This window comes from Hylobates moloch, unplaced genomic scaffold, assembly GCF_009828535.3.
Source record: "Hylobates moloch isolate HMO894 unplaced genomic scaffold, HMol_V3 SCAFFOLD_7, whole genome shotgun sequence".
NCBI classification, from domain to species: domain Eukaryota; kingdom Metazoa; phylum Chordata; class Mammalia; order Primates; family Hylobatidae; genus Hylobates; species Hylobates moloch.
In genome coordinates, this window is record NW_026652282.1 from 14566891 (window position 1) to 14581129 (window position 14239).

Sequence of the window (14239 nt, forward strand, 5' to 3'; positions counted from 1 at the left end):
TGAAGGCAGCAAATAAGTATCCATATGGATGGGGGAATGAAGAGCTTTCTGTCCAAATATCCACAGTGGAGCTAACAGTGGGTTTGGCTGACTAGAGGAAAGCAGGCCTCAGCCCCTGGTGATGATGGTGACAAAGACTAGAGAGGGCCAGAGCTCTGGGACCCACTACGTGCTGGTATTTACTGAGCCACTCATGGGTAGATGGCAGAGAGCTAAGTGGTAGGAAAATGGAAGTATTAAAAGCCCAAGAAATTTACATTTCAACACCAATTAATGGGGACAGAGCCTCTATAATAATGCAAAAGAGGACTTAACTTCATGCCTTTGGAGACTTACTTTTGGAAACAGACAAACTGAGGGAAACTTGTGTGTTAGCACTTTTTTGTTCAATCTATTATCAGCATCTAAGTGCTGCCAGGAGCCAAGGAGGGCTGGACTGTCATAGACTGTGATTAAAATGAGCTTTAGGAAGTGCTGCCTGGCTCAAGAGAATGAATGTTGGTTTGAGACCAAGCCACAAAAAAAGACACATGATTTCTGCTCTCAAATAAAACAAAAAACAAAAACAAAACAAAAAAAGGGTAGGGGAGGGAGAGACAGAGAGAAAAGAAAAAAGCTTAGTCTCTGTGGGGGAAAACAGAAGATTTGTGCATACTCAGAAAAAAAGATTCCATATCACTCTTTCATTTTACAAATATTCATAAGAAAAACAGCTCAACAGCTGCTTTGGTGAGTAACCTCAACTACTTCTTTCCACCTGTATTAAAAAAAAAAAAAAACACACACACACACAAGAACATTCTTAGCACTGCTGAAATGGAGATCAAGTGTTAAGGTGGCTGACATCACAGTCTCCTTCCAGGGACCTTTCCAGACCTTCCCTGGCCTCCTGGCAACTCACACCCCCTCGCCTCTACCCCTGCCCCAGGGAGGCTGGCTTTTGCCCTCCAAAATGGACAAAGACTTTAATTAGGGTGAAGAAATAAGTGTGGGGGCACGGAGGAGTGGGGGAAAACCCAGCTTCATTATCTGTCTGTCTCACTCTTCCCTAGTCAACTTTTCTGCCCTGTTTAATTACAGAGAACAGCAAATTGGACAGCAAATGGGCCTCTCTGCCTGGGCTTGCCCTAGATTGCTAGGGTGGTCAGGCAGTTCCTAGAGCCCAGGCTTCTTCCTTCACCCACAACTGGCTCTCCACCCTCTTCCTCCCAAAAGATCCCAAATTAAAATGAATGCATTCAAGAACAACTGCTAAGGAAGTGGCCAAATCTAACAGTCGCCCAAATAAAGCTGGGATGACGAGGAGAGGGTAAGCTCTTCAGGACAGCAGTGGGAAGGAAGCTTCTCCCTCCTGACTTGAGCCAGCGACCACTGCTCCCTGAGGTACAGAGGCAATTCTAATGCACACTTGCCCTTGAGAACTGCTGGCTACAGGCCTCTGAGAAAAAGCAGAGCTGTGTTTTGTCTAGAGGGAGGAAGAGAGATGTAAAGTCTGCAGAGAGCAGACAGACAGAATGGTGCGGTGAAACAAGCATATTCTAGAGCTGCTACCAAAGTGTACATTCAGTAAAATCCACTTCCTCAGCCACACCAGCCACATTTCTAGTGCTCCTACACTTACTTGTAGCTAGTGGCTACCATATTGGACTGTGCACAACATTTCCATCATTGCAGGAAGTTCTACTGAACCAGGCTGTACAGAATCCCAGTTCCACCTCCTGTAAGTGGTGTGACCTTGTGTAAGTTACTAAACATATCCAAGCCTCTGATTCCTTCTCTGTGAAATAGAGTTCATAATACGTATACCTACCTCATATGGTTGTTATGGAACTGGAAATAAAATAATATACGTAAATCACCTGGTACCACTGTCCAGTCTATAGCAGGAGCTTGATAAATGATAGGTAATATCATTGCTTTTATGATTTCATGAGCAGTCACTGGAGGATGTTTCCTAACAGAATGGACATTCTGCATTGGCTAGGATGGACCCGTTCCACTATGTTTGTGTTGTACATTCCAAAGCTTGGGTAAGTGGCTCAGTTCTCAACAGGATAAGTAGTAGTGTAATTCTGAAGCAATACCCACTTGCTGGCAGGCCAGAAAGGTGGTATCCTAACCAGAGTGGTAAGAGACTTGTAGTAAGGCTGCAATTCTTGAAACCGGAAAGCCTCATTTTGTGAAAGGCTTTCTTTTCTTTTCTTTTTTTCTTTACTTCTCTCTCTTTCTCTCTCACATTAAACTCACGCCTTCCATTTTCTTCAGCTAGAAAGATGCTCAAGATATCCCATAACCTTTTTGGAAATCTCCCCCCATATAAGAAAACAAACAAAACCCAGCACAGAGAAGTTGTACAACCTGCAGACACCCTCCCATGATGCCTTACTGAACGTCAGTCGAAGCTCTAGGAGAGGAGAAATGGGCTGGGAAAGTAGAGAGGGCTTCATATGTGGAGTTTTATTCAACCTTTTTAGGGAATAGGGGGTCACTGAATGTTCTTGAGCTAGGGTGACAAGACTAGAGAGGTGCTTTAGCAGGAGGAAGCTGATGCAGGCCTGTGGAACAGCAGCTGGGGGGGGCAATGCAACAAATCATGCAGAGCAGTGAGAACAGGGCCACGCCGGGGAGCCTTTTGAGGCCTGTGCTCATGACAGCAGTGGGCATGGCTGAGGAGAGGGTGAAGAGGGTCAAGCCCACGAGAACCGGCAATGGCGTTGACATTGGGAGTCAGGGATAAAGGGCCCAGGCTCTCAGCATTGAGGCTGCACGCTTATGCGTTCATGTTCAAGAGGCCAGTTTTGCCCCCTCAAACTCCTCCAAAGAAGCAATTCCATTCTTCACGTGGGCTTAGGACAAAGTCAGCTCTCTATGAGTGAGGGGTCAGAAGAGCTGAGTAAAGAAGGGACTCAGGGAAGCAGCCCCAGGATCCTTCTTCAGGTTGCTGTTTCTGGCTTAGGAATCATAACAAAGCCTCCCCTTCCAGTTCTACTTGGGCCTCCTGCGTGAACCTCAGATTTCTGAATGTTACGGATGAGTAACATTTTTAAAATGAAGGATCCAATATGAGTTAGAAAACTTCTGACTTTGTCAAGTCAAGATGTCAAAATACAAATGTCATCCACTATCTCTTGATAAGTCGTAAAAGAAAGTTTCACACCAAGGACAGTGGGAGAGATCATTTTGGAATATAAGGCAGTTTTGTAAAGTGGAAAAGGTTTAGCTTTAAACAAAAAAAATTCACTGCATTTTCACTTTTCTTCCACTTCACTGTGAAGGGACAGAAATCCTGTCCAATACAGGCAGTGGTCTGCAAACCTGGTCTGTGGGGACCACTGGCTTATGTGACATTCTAAGATGTTTCCCCTTGCAGTTTTGGCTGTAAGCTTCAGCCCTGATAACCTCAAATCCAGCTGCTCAGCCTCTATGAGCACGAACAAAGCTTGGGGTTTCTGGTGTGGCTGTGCCCAACATGGAAGGGCAGGGCAGAATTGGCCTTTTCTAACCTTCTTAAAATGCCAGTGATAGGCCAAAAAGGATCTTAGAAAAATGGCCCCATATTGGTATTTTCACATTCAATAATTTCATATTTGGTCTAGAGGGTTAGTAATTCTTTTTTTCATAAAAGGAAATTGCATCCAGAGCTAATTGCTCAATCTGAAATGGATCTGGACATTGTTTAGATGTTGGAAAGGAAACGGTAACATTGTAGAGCTTTCACAAAGAGGGGAGCATTATTTTAGAACAAAATTTAAATGGAAATTAATAGGAAATGTAACTCCGTATGGTTTTCAAAGCTTTGATGTGCATAGTCGAAAGAGTATCCCTATTTTGTGCTTTCCTTGACATTTTTCTTGTTTATAAAATGCAATAGGAAATTCATCAGCACAGGCTCAATCCATTCCCATCCATTGATTGCTAGCCAATCAATGGCCATTGTAATCTGAAAAAAAGTAACACAGGTTTCTATGACCCTTTCCAAGCACAGCAGTGTTCAGCTAAGCTTAATAAAGAGAAAAACAGCAAGGACCATCTGGAAAACACTCTTCCGGAGTCTCGAAAGATAGTGGCAGCCTCTGCCCAACCTGCTATAAATAAGTGTCTCAGAAACAAAACGAAACAAAACAAAACAAAACAAAAAACACCCGATTTTCAAATCTGTTTCTACTTAATACAGCTGCAATAGGGTTTATTTAGCTTTTCCCTATAGAAGGAAGACTGTTTGCATTTTTATGACAAGTTCCTAAATGTTTTCACAGCCATTTCCATTGCCATTATTTTGAGGAACAACATACCACTCGGATCTGTCTGTTTGCTTCTGCAGCACACGGCGGTGGCCCCAGTGGCCTCTGCACCACGAAACTGGCCTCCAACGCTCAGATTTATGATCCTGTTTCCTCTCCCAGTGTTGCGACCATCACCCGAATCCTGGCCTGCAACGGACTGGCAACTTAGAATGACCAAGTGTCACGTGCTACAAATCAATTATTTATCTGCCTGAGCCCAGCACACTGTGGATCCCTGCCAGCTCGTTGCCTCTCTCTTCATGGCGACAAGGAAGATTTCAACTACTCTTCAAGAGATGCTGGAACTCACCAATGAAGAAGTGGTGCTGGCTTGCCAAATCCCTCAATGCTCACCTTTCCATTTTTCCTCACTGGCTAGTATGCAAGGGAATCCTACACATGACACTCTTTGGAAAAGGTCAGCCTACCTTGGATGGCTGCAAAATGAAGTGGCCTATGTTGACTTCTGCACTGAACAACTGCCCCTATCCTTCACTACCATCCCCTGCTCCCATACACTCCCAGAGGCTGGCAAGGCAGGGCTGACTGGGGAACACTTTCCCTGTATAATGAGCGATCCACTTCTCTGCCCTCTCCCTGCCCCCCAAACACCCATTCCATTTCCATGTATGGGCAGGGCATGGTTTGCCCCCATGACACCTTCCTTGTGTAAGGCATGACCCTCCTTTCTAGCCTTTCAAGGGACTACCAGAAAGAATATGGCTGAGGGCTTGTCCTGGTGGCAACATTTCATCTGCTGTTGCTGCCTGCAGGCATTACCAGGTGCTAGCTGCCTGAAGGAGAGTTGCTTCAAGGAAACAAATGTGTGTAAAAGGAAACAAAATTGCCAGGGGTGATGGGGGCCACCTGAATTTCAACTTCCAATCATTACGAAAAATGATCCATCTACTGAGAAAGTACTGTTGACTTTCTCTCTCAATAGTACTGGAAAACATGGAATTTAGTGGTGGGTAAAGGGCTGCTACAATCTGAAATGAGTCCATTACAATATTACAAGCAGAGCTCTCACAAGTACACTAAATGGCTAAATTAATTGGCTTGGGCTTAAGATGCTACCGGAGAAACGACAATGGGGAGGGGCTTGGGGTGGGGGGAGATGCCTGCTGACTTTGAAGTCATGCCTGGAATCAGGTGCATATGAAAAAGAAATTAGGGAGGAATAAACCTGTTCTCTTTATGAAAAACCAGAGAAGCCACTAGTTCTTACAATGTGCCCCCCAATCACCTATGACTTATAAAATTGCCTGCCTTGAAAAAGTCTCCATGCTTATACAATCTTACAGACCCTTCCACCAACCTTAGAATTAAATCACTCACAGGACCCACTTTCAACTGTTAATTAATCATGCCCATGAATTGTATTTATAAAAGTTAGAGGGGGAAAATTGTGTCTTTTATTATGTCAAATGGAATTTTCCAAAAAAACACAAAGTACTTATTAAATTTTGGTCTAGACAAGTGGTCTTCAACAGGGCTAATTTTGTCCCAGAGGGGACATTTGGCAAGGTCTAGGGTAGGAGGATGTGGTGCTAATGGTGTCTAGCGGGTGGAGGCCAGGGATGCTGCTAAATATCTTAAGGTGCATGGGACAGTCCCCTGCAACAAACAATTCTCTGGTCTAAAATGTCAACAGGGCCAAGGTGAAGAAACCATGCTCCAGATAAAGCCAAATATGCTTGGCCTTTAACATTCATTTTTTTTTTTTTTTAAAAGGGAAAGGATCCCATTTTTTTCAAAATCTAAGGAAGGTTTACATATATGTTGACTAATATGTTTACTCCTTTTCCATATAAATGAAATAGGTTCTCCATCTGAATCTAGGAACATTAAAGAAATATTGTGATGATGGTGGGGGTAGGTATGGGATATTTTAAATGCATATTTCATCAGTCCAACTGGGTGGAAATTAATATCTCATAAAATAAAATGATTATTTAGTTATGCTCCATACAAAACCAAAATCAATACACTGTATCTTACCTAACCTGCAATTAGAGTTTTAAAAAAACTAAAACAAGGAAATGCTGTTCTTTCCCATTTTTTTGCTAGCTGGGCACACACTTCTGAGCATGAGGCATTAAAAAACAAACAGGCAGACAAAAACCTTTTTTTAAAAAAAAAAAAAAAAAAAAACATATTTTTCCAGAGCACAAAAAGCTTCCTGAATCTTTCCTTGTATTTACTGTAGATTCAATCATTCTTTAGTGAGCAAAACATGCAGCCCATTCTCTTGGTTATGCTTGCCTGGCTTTCCAAATGCCCTCAAAACTAGGATGATGAATCACATACTTTGGCCCCATTGTGCCAATTAATAGTAAGCAAAAGAATTCCACACGGCCAAGATAGGACTTTCTGCCTGGTTGTGCGTATGGGGGTGGGGAGGGATTCTTCAGCCAATTGCTTTCAGAGAATCTTAAGAACAGGTGTTTCAGTTCCCTAAAATTCCTTTCATCCTAGAACATTCTATGTGGTTCTGCAGCGCCCCCACTTTGGGGACGGGCTTTGATCAGGAAAAACCTATGTTCCTACAGTCAGCCTGGAGCTTCCAGGCTTAAAGCATGAAGGAAAGAATGGCTGACAGCTACACTATTTCAACCCTTCCAGGCCTCCGTTTCTTTCTCTGAATTATAAGGGAAAAGTGGCCATATACACAAAGGCAAAAATAACAACAACAATAAAAACGCCCAAACACACCCAGTCTTGGCTGCCAGCATGGCCCGATTCTGCTGCTGAAAAAGAACAGTTGCTACAGTGCAGCTGGAGGATCTTTTCCAGGGAACTGGTAATACCCTGGCTGTTAATGAATTATTTTTCGCCAGAATGTCGGATTCTTCCTGTGCTCCAGTAAACAGTCTGCTTCTGCCATGTGAAACAAAACCAACTCCTTCTGAGGAGCCCAAGGAGGTCAGCCAAGGGTCCCCTGTGAGGGCAGCCCCCTCAGGAGCCAGAGCCACAGGCGCCTGACCTGTAAATCACTGCAGTCCCAAGTTCATTATCCCATCCCTTTCCGTCTGTCTATTCATGCCATGACCAGTGCCCAGGGAAGGACCCAGGAATGATGTGATGTGATGATACCATAGTGCTAGCCAAAATCCTTCTTCTACCTCCCTGAACTCTCCTTTGGCCAGGTTTCTTCATCTGCTGTGCTGTGGTTGTGTGAAATTGACCTTCCTTGCATTTATTCTGTCTCCCTCGCAGAAATTTTATTTATGTCCTTGCTCTTGTTCTCATCAAACTGTCAGGAAATGACAGTGTGCATTCTCTTTTTTATTTTCTCTCCTTTAAGGCTGGCCCCGGCCCCAAATAACCCACTGTCAGCATGAGGGTGTCTACTGGCGACGTTAATCTCTAAGCACAAATCCCTGGGATGGATAGTACTTTAAGCTGCTACTAGAGCAGGTGTCGAGGAATTCACAGATGGACGAGGACACCGGTCTGGGGTGGGTGGGGTCGAGGAAAGGAAAGAGCCATTTCATTCAAGCTGGTCCTGCCTGTGCCCATTCTATTGGGTTTCTGGGTCCCACATTCCTCATACAGCACGAGACTGAGCCAACATGCTAATGGCTAGTTTCCACTGGGAACCTCCATCATGGCACCTGAGCTACTGAAAATCAAAATCGCTTGATGTCAGGCTGCTGTGGCTACTGGCTCAGCCCCCTGCCTCCCACCTGCCATCGAGATGGAGAGCGTTTATGTCCTCAGAACATCTGGAGGCTGAAGTCACGAGGTTGGTTAGTTTGCTCCAGAGCAGCTCTGTCTAATAGAAATGTTTACGTAATTTAAAATTTTTTTGTAGTCACATTTAAAAAAATAAAAGAAGCCAGTAATTTTAATACTCTATCATATTTAACTAATATATTCAAAATATTATCATTTCACCATGTAATCAATGCAAAGCTTATTAATGAGCTATTTTGGATTTTTTTTTGTATTAAGTCATAGAAATCCCATGCATCTGTTATATTTAATGCACATCCTAATTTGGACCAACCACTTTCAAGCACTCTATGGCTGCATGTGGCTAGTGGCTAGTGTGTGGGACAGTGCAGACATGCGACATTTCCATCATCATAGAAAGTTTTATTAGACAGTGCTGTGCTGAAAGACCAAAAAGTTGTGGGAAGAGGAGTGACAGGTGTGAGCAGAGTGTGCTCCAAAGTTCTCTAGAATTACTGAGTTGTTGGAGCTAATTACAGCAGAAATTGGAATTACGAGGATTGGGATGTTCAAGGAGCCCAGCCCTATGTCTAAGTAGAGATTAAAATGGGCTTTTATGAAAGGCCCTGGGACCATGCATAGTCTGAATGTGTCTGTCCCCTCCAAATTCCTGTGTTGAAATCCTAATCCCCAACGTGATGGTATTAAGAGGTGGGGCATTTGGTTGGTGATTAGATCGTGAGAGTGGAACCTTCATGAATGGGATGAGTGCCCTTGTAAAAGAGGCCCCAGAGCTCACTTGCCCCTTCTATCATGTGAGGGCACAGCAAGAAGATGCCATCTCTGAGCCAGGAAAAAAGCCCTCACCAGACACTGAATCTGCCGTCATCTTGATCTTTGACTTCCCATCCTCCAGAATGGTGAGAAATACGTTTCTATCATTTATAAGTCACCCAGCCTATGGGATTTTGTTATAGCAGCCCAGATGGATGAAGGCAGACCATGCCCATGTTTTGGGGTGCTGCCCCACAGCTGTGGGAAGGCCAGCAAGTGTGATCATGGCTCAAGACATCTGCTGGCTAAGCTGCCTCCATCTTAGCTGTTCTGGTCTGTTCAGGGCAGGGGCTGGGAGAGAACACCAAAATCACGTATTTCTTCCAATAACAATTCTGGGTTTGAATCTAATTTGGTGAAGCAGATACAGAAACGTGATCAAATTATGTGCGCCTGTGTCTGTGTGTGCATGTGTGTTCGTGTGTGTGTTCTTGGCAGGAGAGAGGAGGGTCATGTGTGAACTCCAGAAGTACTAACCTGGCCGCCAAAATCAGCTTCTCACCAGCTGCCATCAGAGGACAGTGAAGTGGCAGGCTCAAGAGGCTCATCAAACATTGTGAGCCATGAAGGAAAGGCCTTGAGTCTGGAAAGAATGAGATGATGGGCACCCGGGCAGATGATCAGGTGGGAGGGAGAAGTGGTAATCAGAAGCATTCTCCAAAGACAAGAGCTGCCAACTCTACAGCAAGGATGTCACCCTGATCCCCAAATCAAGCTTAATTCAGAATCCCACGCAGGCTTTTGTGTGTGGGAAGAGTGCAATTAGCCATCTTTCCCCCTCATTCTCTGAGGTCTCCCTCATATTCTGATCAGGGAGGCAGCATTCAGGAGCTCCTCATACATAGATTCAAAGCCTAGCTCCCTCGGTGGCTCCAGAATTTATAGGAGGTTAAAGATTACCACCTGGTTGGAAGAGGGCTACAGGGCTTGCTTTAACGATACATTTGCATAGCAAGTCCCCTCCTCATTTTCCTATAGAGCGTTTGTTTATTTGAGACAGTTTCTAGTCAAAAATACCTCACCCACCCTTTGGTCCCATCGTGGACTTTGAGTTAGTTGCTTAACCTTTCTGAGCCTTAGTTTCTTCACCTACAAGATGGGAATAATCTTGCCCATCTCCCATGGATTTTGTAAGATTAAACTGGGGCTTGTCAGCATGGAGCTACCAAGGGCTAAAACTGGAACATGACACCAGGAACTTCAAGCCCCCAACCAAACATACAAATCTCTGGATCTCTCCTTGCTGGGTCTCCCTTAACAATAATTTACAGCCCCCTCCCCACTGCCATTCACTCCATCAGCACCATCATTTAGTCACTCAACTCTCATTTATTAAGCAACAGTTGGGTGGTGGGGACTCCAAGATGAAAAGGCACAGTCTGTCCATCTGACATAGGGTATTTCGGATCTATCTACTTGGCACATAAGTATGCACTGTGGGTGACTGGGCTGCCCACTGGTGGCTTCCACCTTCCCCTCAATCCCCACCAACTGGGTACCTGATTTTGCCAAGGTGGAGGGGCTGAAAGATCCAGCAGGAAGAGATCCAGAGATTTGTATGTTTGGTTATGGGCCTGGAGTTCCTGGTGTCATACTCCAGTTTTAGTCCTTCGTGATTCCATGCTGACATGTCCCATTTTAATCTTTACAACGTCCATGTGAGATGGGAAATATTATTCCCATCTTGTAGGTAAGGAAACTGAGGTTCAGACAGGTTAAGAGAAATAAATAAGAGACCTGGAGCAGGGGAATAGAGACATGTTGCCCCTTTAAATCATAACCACCAAAGTCTGAAATCAGATACACCACTGGAAATTTATCTGAGCCTCAGATTCCTTATCTGTAAAATAATTCTTCCATCACAGAGTGGCTGAGAAGGTTTACCACATGTGAAGTGCCTGGCAGACGGAGGCCAACAATACATGTTAGTTCCCTTCCCAATTTATTTCCCTCCACTACTATCCTCTCCAAAATTCTAAGCTTAGGGGAGAAGCCAGAGAACAGACGTTTCCTATTTTCTTATCATAAATTTGGAGCACGCTGTGCAGGGCTTTCTGCACATCCAGAATATCTCCATTCTGGGTCAATGGATTTGGGAGGCCAGTCCTATCTTCAGCTTCTGGGTCATTACAGCTAGAGCACTCCCAGCAACAGCTCCTCACACACCTTCCAGTCTTTGATTTTTCTTTCTTGTAGTTCAGATGGTCCTGTCTCAGGGACTCTGTATTCTGGATACAAGATTTTGAAATGTGTCTTACAATTCTTCCCCAACTGCCCACCAAACCGAGTTCTCACCCCAGCGATCGGCATCACTTGGAAAACTGTCTTTTCATTTGTTCCTCAGATGAACAGGTTTTCCTGGGCAAAACATCACCACTGGAGGTCTTGGCTTTTTTTCATCATAAAGGAACCCCCTCGGGTGGCTGAATGGTCCCCTGGGCTGGTGCCAAAGTAGTCACTACACCCAAGTTCCAGTCTCACTTGGTTCACAGTGCCTGGGCTGCCCTGGGGATGCCTCTAGCGGGCATCTGTCAGGACGAGAAGCGAGTGCCCATTTGAAGGAGACTGTGTATGTGGGGGTGTGGGGACAGGTGGCTTCTCTGGGCTTTTAAGAGGCAGAGAAACTGGGATGCCACCATCTTACAATTCTCTGCCTTCCAGCCCACCCCGGCTTCTCATGTTCCCGTTTGAGAAGAAAACTAGCGTCCATCCTGTCCCCTTCCGTATTGTCCCCCTCCCACCTTGCCACCCCTCTACTGTAACAAAGGCATGTCCACACCACATTTTCAAAGTTATCACAAGTCTCTCGGTCCACCAACAACCAATTCTGATGACTCCAAAGGAGCAAGAGAGACATCTAGAAAACGGTGGGAAAGATTCCCTGGGAAAAGCACAGAAAACCTTGCCTGATGCATGCAAGGCTAAGAATTGTTTTCTCCCTGCTGGCTGCTTTTCTCTCTGTTCTAAAGAGAAGCTTCCAAGAATCAGTTAAATAAAGGGATCACACCAGAGGATGCGAGATAATGCTAAACCAACAAAAACAAAGACCCAAATGAAACAGACAGAGCCATGAGAATACGCGGTTATCAAAACTTTGGCCATATCTATTTATCATCGCTGCACACCCGGGCTCTGCGGAATATCATTCTGTTGATGTCACTTATCCTCAGCAAAATATTTACACATCCTTAAAAATGCCAGATGAGGGGGGCCGGCCCGCGCACTGCCGCAAGCAGCCCCTCAAACCCCATCGCTGGGTTCTGAACAGCCCAAGACATAGGGGCACGACGGTGGGTGGCACCAGCGGGCACAGGTGAGAGCTACCAACAGTTCCGAGAACACGGTCACCCAGACGCTGCGCCGTGCCCTCCCCACCTCTCCCCTACCTGACTCTGCAAGCAGCAGCCACATACCCGATATGGTGTCGGCGCCTCCTTGTCCTCCTCTCCTGCCTTTTTCATTGATTAAGTTCTCAAACCATTGTTAAAGCTGGGTTGCTTTTTCCTTGGAAAACTGGGCTAAATTCATTAAGCTTCCCTCTGCCACAAAAGGAATATTCATAAAAGTTTGGCAGGCAGAAAGGGAGACTGAGTGAGTGCCATGGTGTGGGTAACAATCCGCTCCTCCAAAGCCACCTTCTTCTTCCGTGCCCCATCCCTCTCTCCATCCATCCGTCGTGCCCCAAACCTACTCCAGGGACTTCTGATAGGGAAACACAAAGCAGCAGCTGTTTGGCAACATTTCTACCCCTCGCCAGCAACTGTGATGGGATGCCATTTCCCCACCCAGGCGGAGCTTATCCTGAACAATAGTCGGGCTTTAAATGGCAAACAAGCAAACACACAGAGCACAACCCCAACCCCGAAAAAGCCACCGCGGAGAGAAGCAATAACTCCCTCCGCAGCAAAAGGCGCCACTGAAACGCACGCAAAAATGCAGCGAGAACGTTGCTCGGTGCCTAACATGGCAGAAAGCCCGAGCTGGTGCGGCCACCCCGGGGCTGGGCATTGGGGGGCACCGGGGCTCCCGGGGCGCCGACGCACACTCACCCGGCTCCGGGGGAGATGCGGGGCTGGCCGCGCGTCACAAAGAGGAGCCTGGCGCAATCTGGCAAAACCCAACTTTCCACCAGGCTCGCCAGGGCCGCCAGATACGTCAACAGAATCCATCTTTCGAAGGGCCTGGAAGGCGCCGGGTTTTCCGGGCCGGGGCAGAACGGCAGATCCGGAGACTGCCCGGTGCGGTGCCCGGGCGCGGAGTCCGCCGTGCACCGCCCTCTGCGCCCGGTGCCAGTGCGGGCGGCGGCCCGAAACCCACTTCGGGGCCCCCGCCCCGCCGGCCGGCGCCGCCTCCCCTGCAGTTCCCGGCCCCGCCGGCCAGTGCGCGGCGCCGGGAACGGGAGCGGGGCCCCGGCGCGCCACACGGGCGGCGGCCTCGGCCCGCGTCCCCGCCCCCGCCCGGCCCTCCCAGCCGGCCCCGGCCTCCGGGCGCCGTCCTGCCCCCGGGAGCAGGCCCCTCCCCGGGCGCCGGGCCCCGCCAGGCGCGCCCAGCCCGACGCGCCCCCTGCGTCCCGGTGGCAGCTCCGCGCGGGGAGGGCGGGGGTGACCCCGGCCCGCACGGGGGCGCCGCGGCCGCTACCTCGCAATCGCGGCCGCCGCCTCCAGGAAGCCGCGGGGTGGTCGCGGGTGGGGGAACACTCCGGTCTGGCCTCGCCGCCGGCCGCCTGAAGGGGGTGCGCCGCGGTGGGAGCCGCCGTCGCCGCTGTCACCGAGCCGCTGTCGCCGCCGCCGCTGCTGGTTGTGCGTGAGCGTGTGTGCGCCTGTGTCCGGGCGAGTGTGTGTCTGCGTGCAGCGCCCGGCCTTTACTATATACACCAAGGGGTGGGAGGAGGCGGGGAAGGGGAGGGCTTGGGGGAGGCGGCGGAGGAGGGGGAGCAGGAGGGGGGCGAAAGGGTACCCGAGGAGGCGGCGGCGGAGGAGGGACAGGTGATCTCGCCCACGGGGAGGGCGTGGCCGTGGGCGGCGCGGGGTGCCAGGAGGAAGGGGTGTCCGGGGCGGGGAGGGGGACCTTGTGGGGAGCGCCGGGGGAGGGCCGGAGGAGCTGGGACCCTACTGCCTCCCGGCGGGCTGGGGACCATTCCAGACCCCAGGATGGAGAAGAGCGAGGAACAGAGCCCAGGAGGGAGGAAGTGGCTGGCTGATGGAAGCGGGGGAGGTGGGAAGGGCCCAGCGATCACCCGAAAATGCCAATTGTGATACCGGTGGAAGATGCCTCTCACAAGGTGGGAGATTAGGAAAGATCAAATTAGTCCACCTACATAATGTAATTTCCATCCAAGAGGTGATTCATGTATCAATCTAACCTTTATTAAGCACCTAGTGTTTGCCGGATACTGGGCAAAGAACTGGAGTTACAGGGACGGTGACTGTGTGATTGCTGACCAG

At 48.0% G+C, this 14239-nt stretch overlaps 1 protein-coding gene across 1 annotated transcript in view; it reads right to left on the bottom strand.

The window, feature by feature from the left end:
- RAI2 (retinoic acid induced 2) overlaps positions 1-13241 on the bottom strand; it is a 63306-nt gene extending 50065 nt beyond the window's left edge. Inside the window, exon 1 of the mRNA XM_032756646.2 lies at positions 12845-13241. The gene's annotated coding sequence lies outside the window, so the exon portion shown is untranslated. The remainder of the gene's footprint in view (positions 1-12844) is intronic.
- Between the last annotated feature and the right edge of the window lie 998 nt (positions 13242-14239).